The sequence below is a fragment of the Apium graveolens genome, chromosome 5 (assembly GCF_009905375.1).
Source record: "Apium graveolens cultivar Ventura chromosome 5, ASM990537v1, whole genome shotgun sequence".
Lineage (NCBI taxonomy): Eukaryota > Viridiplantae > Streptophyta > Magnoliopsida > Apiales > Apiaceae > Apium > Apium graveolens.
In genome coordinates this window covers 258,145,179-258,155,016 of record NC_133651.1, presented here as the reverse complement: position 1 = coordinate 258,155,016, position 9,838 = coordinate 258,145,179, and positions in this window count along the sequence as shown.

Genomic DNA, 9,838 nt, shown 5'->3' with positions numbered 1-9,838 from the left:
CGACAATTGCTTCTACTGGGGCTGTGTGGGCTGCCTGGGCAGTTGCTTTTGTTGGGGCTGTGTGGGCTGTGTAGATCAGGCTATTATATATATAAAAGATAGACATTGTAAAATTGTAATCTATGCATATATGCAGTATAACATGTATCTATATGTTAGGGAGTAGAGAAAGTCTGTAAACATATATTGGGTGGTATTATTATGCCAGGCAGTAGCACAAGTCTGTAAGCATAATCGAGTTGTATCCTTGTATTGTTGGTCAATAAAAGGTTGAGCATTCAGACTCGTAAATCTGCCGTGTCTTTACATTTACTTGGTAATTAGACACACTTGCACACATGATTGGTTCTTGTTGTGCGTTGGTTTCATATTTATATCCGTTGTGCTTGGGTTTGCTGGGGTTGCTGGTGCCGTCGGGGCTACTGGGCGATAACCTCTCGGGAAGGCTGACTGCTTGGGCGCCTGGGTTGGCGACTGAGTAGACCCACATATCAAAGAATTCAGGGTTGAAAATCTGACCCGTGACAAGTGGTATCAGAGCTGCGTTGATCAGTTTGGGATTTGACATGATGGCTGAATCATGTGGGAGCAAAGTTGATTTTGCTGGGTTTCAAAAAGTTTTGGGCGAGTGCATGGTCAGAAATCTGGTGCCATTGATAAAGAAATAAAGGGCCATGAAGTATGATCTTGGTGACTTTGAAAATTCTCTTGAAGATCAGTTTGACGCCATAGAGAGAAGGTTCGATAAGATCTCTTTTCGAGTTAGGATGTTGGTTGATCGTTGGTTAAGTGAAGTAGAACGAATTAAGTTTTACTTGGAGTTGTCAAGGCGGTATGTTGTAGTCATTTCGTTGGGTGATGATGGAGATCACTCTGGGCTTGAAAATTCTGTTAAGGGTGGGGAAAGTGCAAGGATTGCACAAAAGTCGTCTCACTTTGGTGGAGGCGCATCTGATTTTTACGGTAGTCATGGTGACTGTGGCGCAGCATGGTAGTGTTGGAATCAATGTTCAACGACGGGGGGCTGGACTATGTTACAGGTTTGTGACAAGTGTTGGAAACACCAACCACGATTATGTGGTGTGCAGATCGGTGGTGGCTGATTTGTTTATGGCGATTGGCGTGCATTATGGGTTTACGATTCTTTCGAGGGCAAGTTTTGTTAAAGGAGGAGCGCTGATCTTGGGTTTTGGTTAGTCGACTTTGGTATAGTTAGCGCATGTGGGCTTGGTGACAACCCATGGTCATCACTTATTGGTTTATGGTGACTTGGTAAAAATCTCGGGGTTGGATAAATTGGTATGGATTTGATTTGTTTACTAAAAAATATTCCAGTATAATCTTTTACATTTTTACATACTCAAGTGATACAATACAAAATTCAAATTTAGATTATCATACAACTAATTCTTAGGGCTGTCAATTTGACTTAGTCTTGTTATAGTACAGACATGTCTTGTACAACACGGTGGGGTCAATTCCCACCATGTCAGAATGCGACCATGCGAAGACATCAAGATTCTTCCTAAAAAATCGGGCCATTTCTTCTCTCAGTTCTTGACTCAGGTTAGAGACGATCCTAAGCACCTTGGAAGAATCATTTGGGTATACTGGGATGGGGACAGTATCTTCTACGGCCCAGCTCGTTCGATCATTAGGGGCATCCTCAGGTCCAAGTCTTTCCGGGCTTCACTAGTCTCGCCTACTTTTATAATCATTAGCCCCTCAGTACTTGCTAGCTCGGGCTGAGGGGCTCGAATAGGGGTGACTGATCCTTCAGAAGTAACGCTTACCTCGCGGGTAACCACATTAGGTGGATCTATGGTGGTTGTTGTTTCCTTCCGCATATATTTCCCTTTTTTGAGCCTTGCGGCTAGCTGCTCTGGGCTCTCTTCTTCATCACTTGTTTCCTCCACTATCCCTTCTTGAACCATCATCATTGGCTGAGAGACCTTCGTAAGTAATTCCCCGAGTCGTGTCTCCATTTGAATCCCCAAACTCTCGAAGTATCTCTCCGGCAACTCTTCAATTAATATCATGTCACAAGTTTCATGCCCTTCTGGGCGTTTTCTTTTCTTTTCATCTGCCTCTTCGATGAGGACATCATCTAGTCTTCCTAGCTCCGTTCCCCTTTCTTATGCCCTAAGTGCTTGATTGTAGCAAACCCTCGAATCATATTGGTAGCCTTCAAGAAGCCTACCCCGTTGGAGTAGGAAATTTCATTGCCATATGGTGGATTGAGGTCACCAGTCTCATAGCCCTCATGAGTGGCCTTCTAACTATAGAATTGTAGGCACATGGATGGTCTGTCACAGTAAATATAACAATTTGGGTGGTCATATGAGGTTCTTCTCCCAAGGTCACCGAGAGTTGAATTGTCCCTTTTACTCAAATCAAATCTCCTGTGAACCCGTAGAGGTACCCGCATGAGGAGGTCATATTCTTATCTAAGAAGCCCAGCTTCTTATAAGCATCATATGTTAGCACATCTGATGAGCTCACGGTATCCATCAATACCCGGTATACATTCACTGCCTCGATTTTCATTTTTACCACCAAAGCATTAGTATGAGGGTAATGGACACACTTGGCATCTGCCTCTTTGAACACAATATTATCGATGGTGATTGACATTCGAGAGAGGCCTATCCTTCGCCTTTCGGGCGTACCTGTCCATTGCTTTTCGGTTGTCTCCCTCAATGTGACACCCGCCTAGAACCATGTGGATGCTGCTAGCCAAGGTACCCTCTCCTTTTCTTCCGATGGTGGGGTGGGGACAGTATGATATTATGACCTGTACTTTTGAACTTCCTTAACAACCCACTCCGTCAACTTACCTTGGCAGATCAGCATTTTGATCTCGTTCTTTAGTTATATACAATCTGCTATATCATGCCCCATGGCATCATGATCTGAACAATTGATAGGGAAGAAAATAAGGCCTGAGTATGTAATTAATGTTGCATTAATCATATCAGAATTGGGCCAACAGCTAGGCCCATTTCAGAAAGCCCAAAACCTTGAATATTAATTAATTTCGTAATTAATTAATAAGGGATAAGTCAGCTGATAAGATGAGTCCTAGTGGAGAAATAAATCCTTATAGATTGGCCTCCATGGAACTTGGTGGGATAAAGAATCAGTTTCCTACCTCTTAGGACTCCAAAGTCCATTCTAATTCTGAAACTTGCCCACCAAGTCTCCTAACCCTAGTCCAATTCAAGGACTCCCAACATCTATATAAGGGGCCTCACCCCACAAATCAGAACTACATTTTTTGACTTGATCCTTGGCAATCAGCAAGGTACGTAGGCATCTTGTTAAGGCAGATCGAGTCACGAAACACAAGAGCAGTCAAATCGAGCCTCAAAGCTCACGTTCCTTAGTAATAAATACAGCAATTATTATACCTTAGTTTTTGATCCATAATATTCGACGCCGTCTGTGGGAAAGCACAACAACAACCATGGGGAGAACACGGAGAACAAACAGCGTCCTTGAAGGAGGAACACCCGCGGGGACAACCCAAACGATTTCGTCAACCGTGGAGGTGCCTCCGCATTCAACCTATGCCGTCACCCAAGGAGGAGCCCAGGTAGGGGCAACTAAACCTCAACCTCAAGGGACGATTCCTCCGGCTCCTCAAGGTACGAATCCCCAACTTCAACAACTACATACACCTGTGAATTCTTGACTCATCGGGTATGAGTATTCAACTGTTGTGACCACTAACCCCCGTTATGGGATGTCCCTTTACCCCGAGGTTGGAGGAAGTGGACATACTGGACGGAGTGAAGCACGGGGGCAAACACCCCCTACAGACAAGGTTTGGCTCCTATCCCGGAGGATCAGGAATTTTATGATCCTTATACTGAGAGAGACTCCGAATCTTCGGATGATGAAGTGGCCCCAAGAAGAAGAGGTGCTGGCAAAGAGCCGATGGCTGATGGTAACCAACGTCCTAGGAGCACCGATGGGTGAATCCCCAAGAAGTGCAGTAGAGAATCAAGGCCCACGAGGCTGAGATTCAAAGGCTGAAGCACGACTTGGAGGCGCACCAGGTTCCCAGCCCCCATTACCACCTAGGGGAGAAATCCTCCTCCAATCATAGACCTGGATGGTCCGTCACAAAGAAGGGCTGTAGTCCCAAGAGCTGATCTAAGCAATCTTCTTCCCCTTGGAGATCCTGATGATCCTACTCCACCATTCACTGAAGAGATAATGAATGCCAATATCTCAAGGAAGTTCAAGATTCCCACTATCAAAGCTTATGACGGCACGGGAGATCCCGCTAATCATGTCAGGACATTCTCCAATACACTGTTGTTGCAGCCCGTGAATGACGCTATTAAGTGTCAGGCCTTTCCTCAAACCCTGTCGGGTATGGCTCAAAGATGGTATAGTCGTTTACCCCTGAACTCTATTGGGTCCTTCAGAGAATTAAGTCAGGCTTTTATTAAGCAGTTCATCAACGGGAGAGTGCATGAGAAAAGTTCAGCATCCCTCATGAGCATTGTGCAAGGAGCGAAGGAATCCTTGAGAGACTACCTGAATCGTTTCACGAAGGAAGCTTTAAAAGTCCCGGACCTTGATGACAAGGTAGCCATGATAGCATTGCAACAAGGAACTAGGGATGAGTTCTTCAAGATGTCTTTGGCCAAGCGCTCCCCTGAGAGCATATTGCAGCTCCAAGATAGGGTCGGGAAGTACATCAAGGTGGAAGAGAGCATGAGGAAGACCGTAGTGAGCAACGAGCCCGTTGGAGGCAAGAAGCGAAAAACTGATCTGGAGTATATAGCTAAGGACAAGTATCCTAGAACTGAGCAAAACCCTGATTCAACCCCTAAGAAGGGAGGACCTGGGCAAAAATTCGCTGACTACGCTAAGCTGAATGCTCCTAGAAGCCAGATCTTGATGGAGACGAGAAATACCAAGATATTCGTTGGCCTAAACCCTTGAAGGCAGATCCTTCCAAGCTAGACAAGAGCAAATATTGTAGATTTCACAAAGTTGTTGGTCATGACACCGATGAGTGTAGGCAACTGAAAGATGAAACAGAGTTCCTCATTCGGAAAGGAAGATTGAACAAGTACACTGGGGAAGGAAGAGATAGGAATAACAATGGGAGAAAGAACTTTAAAGATCATAGGAGGGACCAAGATGATCAGGGGCGGAACCCCCAGCCTAGGGGACCAGTCAAAAATGCAATCTTTGGAGGACCACGCCCCCGAGGACCTATGATAAACACGATTTTTGGAGGACCAACTGTTGCTGAATTATCCAAGAACTCCAGGAAAGCATATGCCAAGGAGGTTATGCATATTATTGGAGAAGCCCCGAAGAGGGCCTGGACAGGAGTAACAATGACTTTTGATGATTCTGACTTAGAGGGTGTGAAATTTCCTCATGACGACCCGCTGGTCATAACACCTATAATAGGAAACAACCCGGCTAAGAGGGTCCTTGTGGATAATGGTGCTTCAGTGGATATCTTGCTCCATGATACCTTTTTAAGGATGGGTTATAATGACTCCCAATTGACCCCAACAGACATGCCGATATATGAATTTGCGGGAGTGGAGTGCGCCGTGGAAGGGATAATCAAGTTGCCAACAACCATAGGACATGAACCAAGGTAAGCAACACAGATGTTGGACTTTGTGATGGTGAAGGCTAGTTCAACTTACAATGCTATCATGGGGAGAACATGGATACATGCCTTCAAGGCAGTCCCTTCTTCCTACCATTCAGTTAAGAAGTTTCCCATCCGGAATGGGATTAGAGAAGAGAGAGGAGATCAAAAAATGGCTAGAAGTTGTTATGTAGCCTCTCTGAGGGCAGATGGAGTCGGGTGACAGGTTCTGCCTATTGAAGATATGGATATTCGAGAGAATGACGAGAAAAGAGGGAAGCCAACATAAGACTTGGTTTCGATTCCTTTAGCTCCCGAGGATCCTGAGAAGGTGACTTTCGTTGGAGCCACACTAGATGAGCCCCTTAGAGGGAAGTTGGTGAAATTTTTGTAAGAAAATAGTGACGTGTTTGCATGGTCAGCGGATGATATTCCAGGCATAGACCCGGAACTGATTACTCACAAGCTGAATGTGGATCAAAATCGGAAGACAGTGAAGCAAAAGAAAAGAAGTTTTGCTCCAGAGAGGCAAGAAGCTATAAAACAGGAAGTAGAGAAGCTCTTAGAGGCTGGTTTCATCGAGGAGATACAATTTCCAGAATGGTTAGCAAACCCTGTAATGGTGAAGAAGGCCAATGGAAAATGGAGGATGTGTGTGGACTTCACTGATCTGAATGACGCATGCCCTAAGGTCTGTTTCCCGTTGCCAATGATAGATACTTTGATAGATGTCACTGCTGGACATGAGATGCTGAGCTTCATGGATGGATTTAGCGGATATAATCAGATCAAGATGCATAAGGATGACATCCCAAAGGTATCATTCATCACTGACTTTGGTGTTTATTGTTATCTTGTTATGGCATTTGGTCTCAAGAATGCAGGAGCCACCTATCAAAGGTTGGTAAATAAAATTTTTAAGGATTTTATCGGCAAGACTATGGAAGTTTATGTTGATGACATGTTAGTCAAGAGTCTAGTGAAGACTAATCATATAACCCATTTGAGGGAAGCTTTCGAGGTCCTGAGGTACCACAAGATGATGTTAAATTCTATAAAGTGTGCTTTCAGAGTAGGATCTGGAAAGTTTTTGAGATTGATGGTCTCCAAGAGAGGAATCGAGACCAATCCCGATAAAATAAAGGCAATCCTGGACATGGAGCCCCCAAAAACTATCAAAGATGTTCAAAAGCTCACTGGAAGGGTTGCTACATTGGGACGATTCATCTCAAAGTCCGGAGACAAGTGCTTGTCGTTCTTCAAGTCTTTAAAGAAGGTTAAGGATTTTGTATGGAGTGAGGAAAGCCAGAATGCATTTGAGGAATTAAAAAAATATATGGCTCATGCCCCGTTGTTGGCCAAGCCAGCTTTGAATGAAGTCTTGTACTTGGCCATTTCAGAGAGTGCCTTGAGCGCTGTATTGGTTAAGGAGGAACTGAAAATCCAGAAACCCATATACTATGTCAACAAAATTCTGTATGGAGCTGAGTTGAATTATTCAACTATTGAGAAGTTTGCTTTAGCCTTGGTGATGGTTTCAAGAAAGTTACGTCCTTACTTTCAGGCTCATCAAATTGAGGTGCTAACAAATCATCCCCTGAGAAATATTATTCATAGTCCCAAGGCTAGTGGGAGGTTGATCAAGTGGGCAATATACTACTGGGAGAATTCGACATCAAATATAAGCCACAAATGGCAATAAAAGCCCATGCATTGACTGACTTCGTGGTGGAATGTACCATACCCAACCAAGAAGTCGGGGGGCAGGAAGATACCATACCTCAAGACAAGGAAGTTGATAAAGGGGACAAAGAAAACAATGATAGGGAGAAGGAATATTGGGTTCTCTATTTTGATGGGGCATCAAAAACAAATTCAAGTGGAGCAGGGTTAGTTTTACAAAGCCCTGATGGGTTCCTGATTGAATATGCTATGAAGTTAGACTTCCCGACCACAAACAATGAGGCAAAATACGAAGCTCTGATAGCTGGCCTCGGCCTAGCAGGGACACTGAGAGTCAAGAACTTGAAGGTCTGTGGAGACTCGAAGTTGGTCATATCCCAAGTGAAGGGAGAGTTTGAGGCAAGGGATGATACGATGGCTAAGTATGTCTGCCTAGTAAGGGCTGTGATGACCCAATTCGATGAATGCCATGTTGAGCACATTCCAAGGGAGGAAAATGCTAAGGAAGATGCATTATCAAAGTTTGCTTCATCTAAGATAGAGAAAAGTTCAGGAAGTGTATACTTCCGCGTTTGGAAGACACGAAGCATTGATGTTAAGCTTGTAGCTCCTATAGGTCTGGGGACGTCATGGATAGATCCTATAAAGACCCATATTCAAACCGGTTGGTTGCCAAATGATGTTACTGAAGCACGGAAGTTGGCTGTTCGAGCACTAAGATACTCTTTGATAGATGGGATTTTGTATAAAAGATCTTATGTGGTTCCTTACTTAAGGTGTCTCAGGCCCGATAAGGCACGCTTGGCTCTTGAAGAAGTACATGGAGGTATCTGTGGGCAACACTTGGGGGGCAGAGCACTAGCTCATAAGATAACCCGTTTAGGCTTCTATTGGCCAGAAATGATGGCCGATGCCAAAGAGTATGTGAAGAAGTGTGACCACTGTCAGAAGCATGCAACTGTCGTTAGACAACCCCCCGAGATGCTGACCTCCATCAACTCACCCATCCCTTTTGCTATGTGAGGAATGGATATACTTGGGCCTTTCCCCATGACCACGACACACATGAAGTTTCTGATTGTAGCCATTGATTATTTTACTAAGTGGATTGAAGCCAAGCATTTGGCCAAAATCACAACTAAGCAGGTTTCACAATTCCTGTGGAAAAATATCATGTGCCGGTATGGAATTCCCCGCATCCTAGTCACTGAAAATGGAACACAGTTCAATAATGAGGAATTCAAGAAGTATTGTGAGGAGAATGAAATTGAATTACGATTCACCTCTGTGGCTCACCCGCAAGCCAATGGGCAAGCGGAAGTGGCGAATTGAATAATCCTGGATGGACTAAAGAAAAGGATCGAGAAGTCGAGGAATAACTGGGTGGATGAAATACTCCAAATACTATGGGCCAATAGGACTACCTGTAGAGTCACAACTGGAGCAACTCCTTTCATGTTAGCATATGGGGAAGAAGCGGTTGTTCCTGTAGAAATATCACATTCCTCTCCCAGGATTCAAGCTTTCAATGCTGAAGAAAATGAGGAAGGGCAAAGGTTAGCCCTGGGTCTAATCGACAAAGTACGAGATGAGGCACATGCGAAGATAGTGGAATATCAGAAAAAGGCTTTATTCTATTACAACCTAAGGGTTAAGAAAGGTTCTTCAAACAGGGTGACTTAGTCTTGAGGAAGGTGGAAGTTTCTGGTGTAGGGCAGAAAGGGAAACTTGCCCCAAATTGGGAAGGGCCATACAAGGTCAAGAGTGTTCAGGGTAGAGGAACCTATAAGCTTAAGACTATAGATGGTTTTGAAGTCCCGAGAACTTGGCATGCACAAAACCTGAAGATTAACTATGTATGAAGCGGTTGAGCACGATTCTCACTTGTCAAGATGACAAGTAGGTTAAAAAGCACCTTGAAGCTTTGCTTGCTTAGGATTTACATATTTTAGTTTTGTTTTAAGGTTTATTAAGACTGGTGTAAGGGATGAATCCCAACAATTTATGAAATTCAGAAAATTTTCAAATTATGTTCTAGTAACAAGACAAGTAGACTAAGTGCATAAGATGAAAGCATAAAGTTCGATAAATAAAACTGGTTCGAATAAATAGTACAAAGTCTGATAAACAAAGTCTCGAAGAAAAGATAAAATAAATAAGCCACGCAGGGCTAGAAAAGCTCTAAGGAGCAGAGGTGACCTCGGCATCCATATCATCATCTCCTCCGCTTTCGCTGGAAGTCTCAGTCATCCCAGAGGAGGAAGAGCTATCATCCGCAGCAGGCCTCGAAGACGACTCAGGAGGAGAAAGAAGCGGATCCTGAGGGATACGATCCGAGACAACTACTCGGGTACGAAACCTCTGCAGCAAAGCCTCGTCATCTGGGCAGACATAGTCAGCCGGGTTAATATCAGGACATGCCTCGTTCACGGTCCCAAGGGCCATGTCCCAGCCAGTCCTAAAAAACCCAGGGAAGACTGAGTCATCCCTCACCCTCATAGACTGAGTGAACTCCTCCGAGTT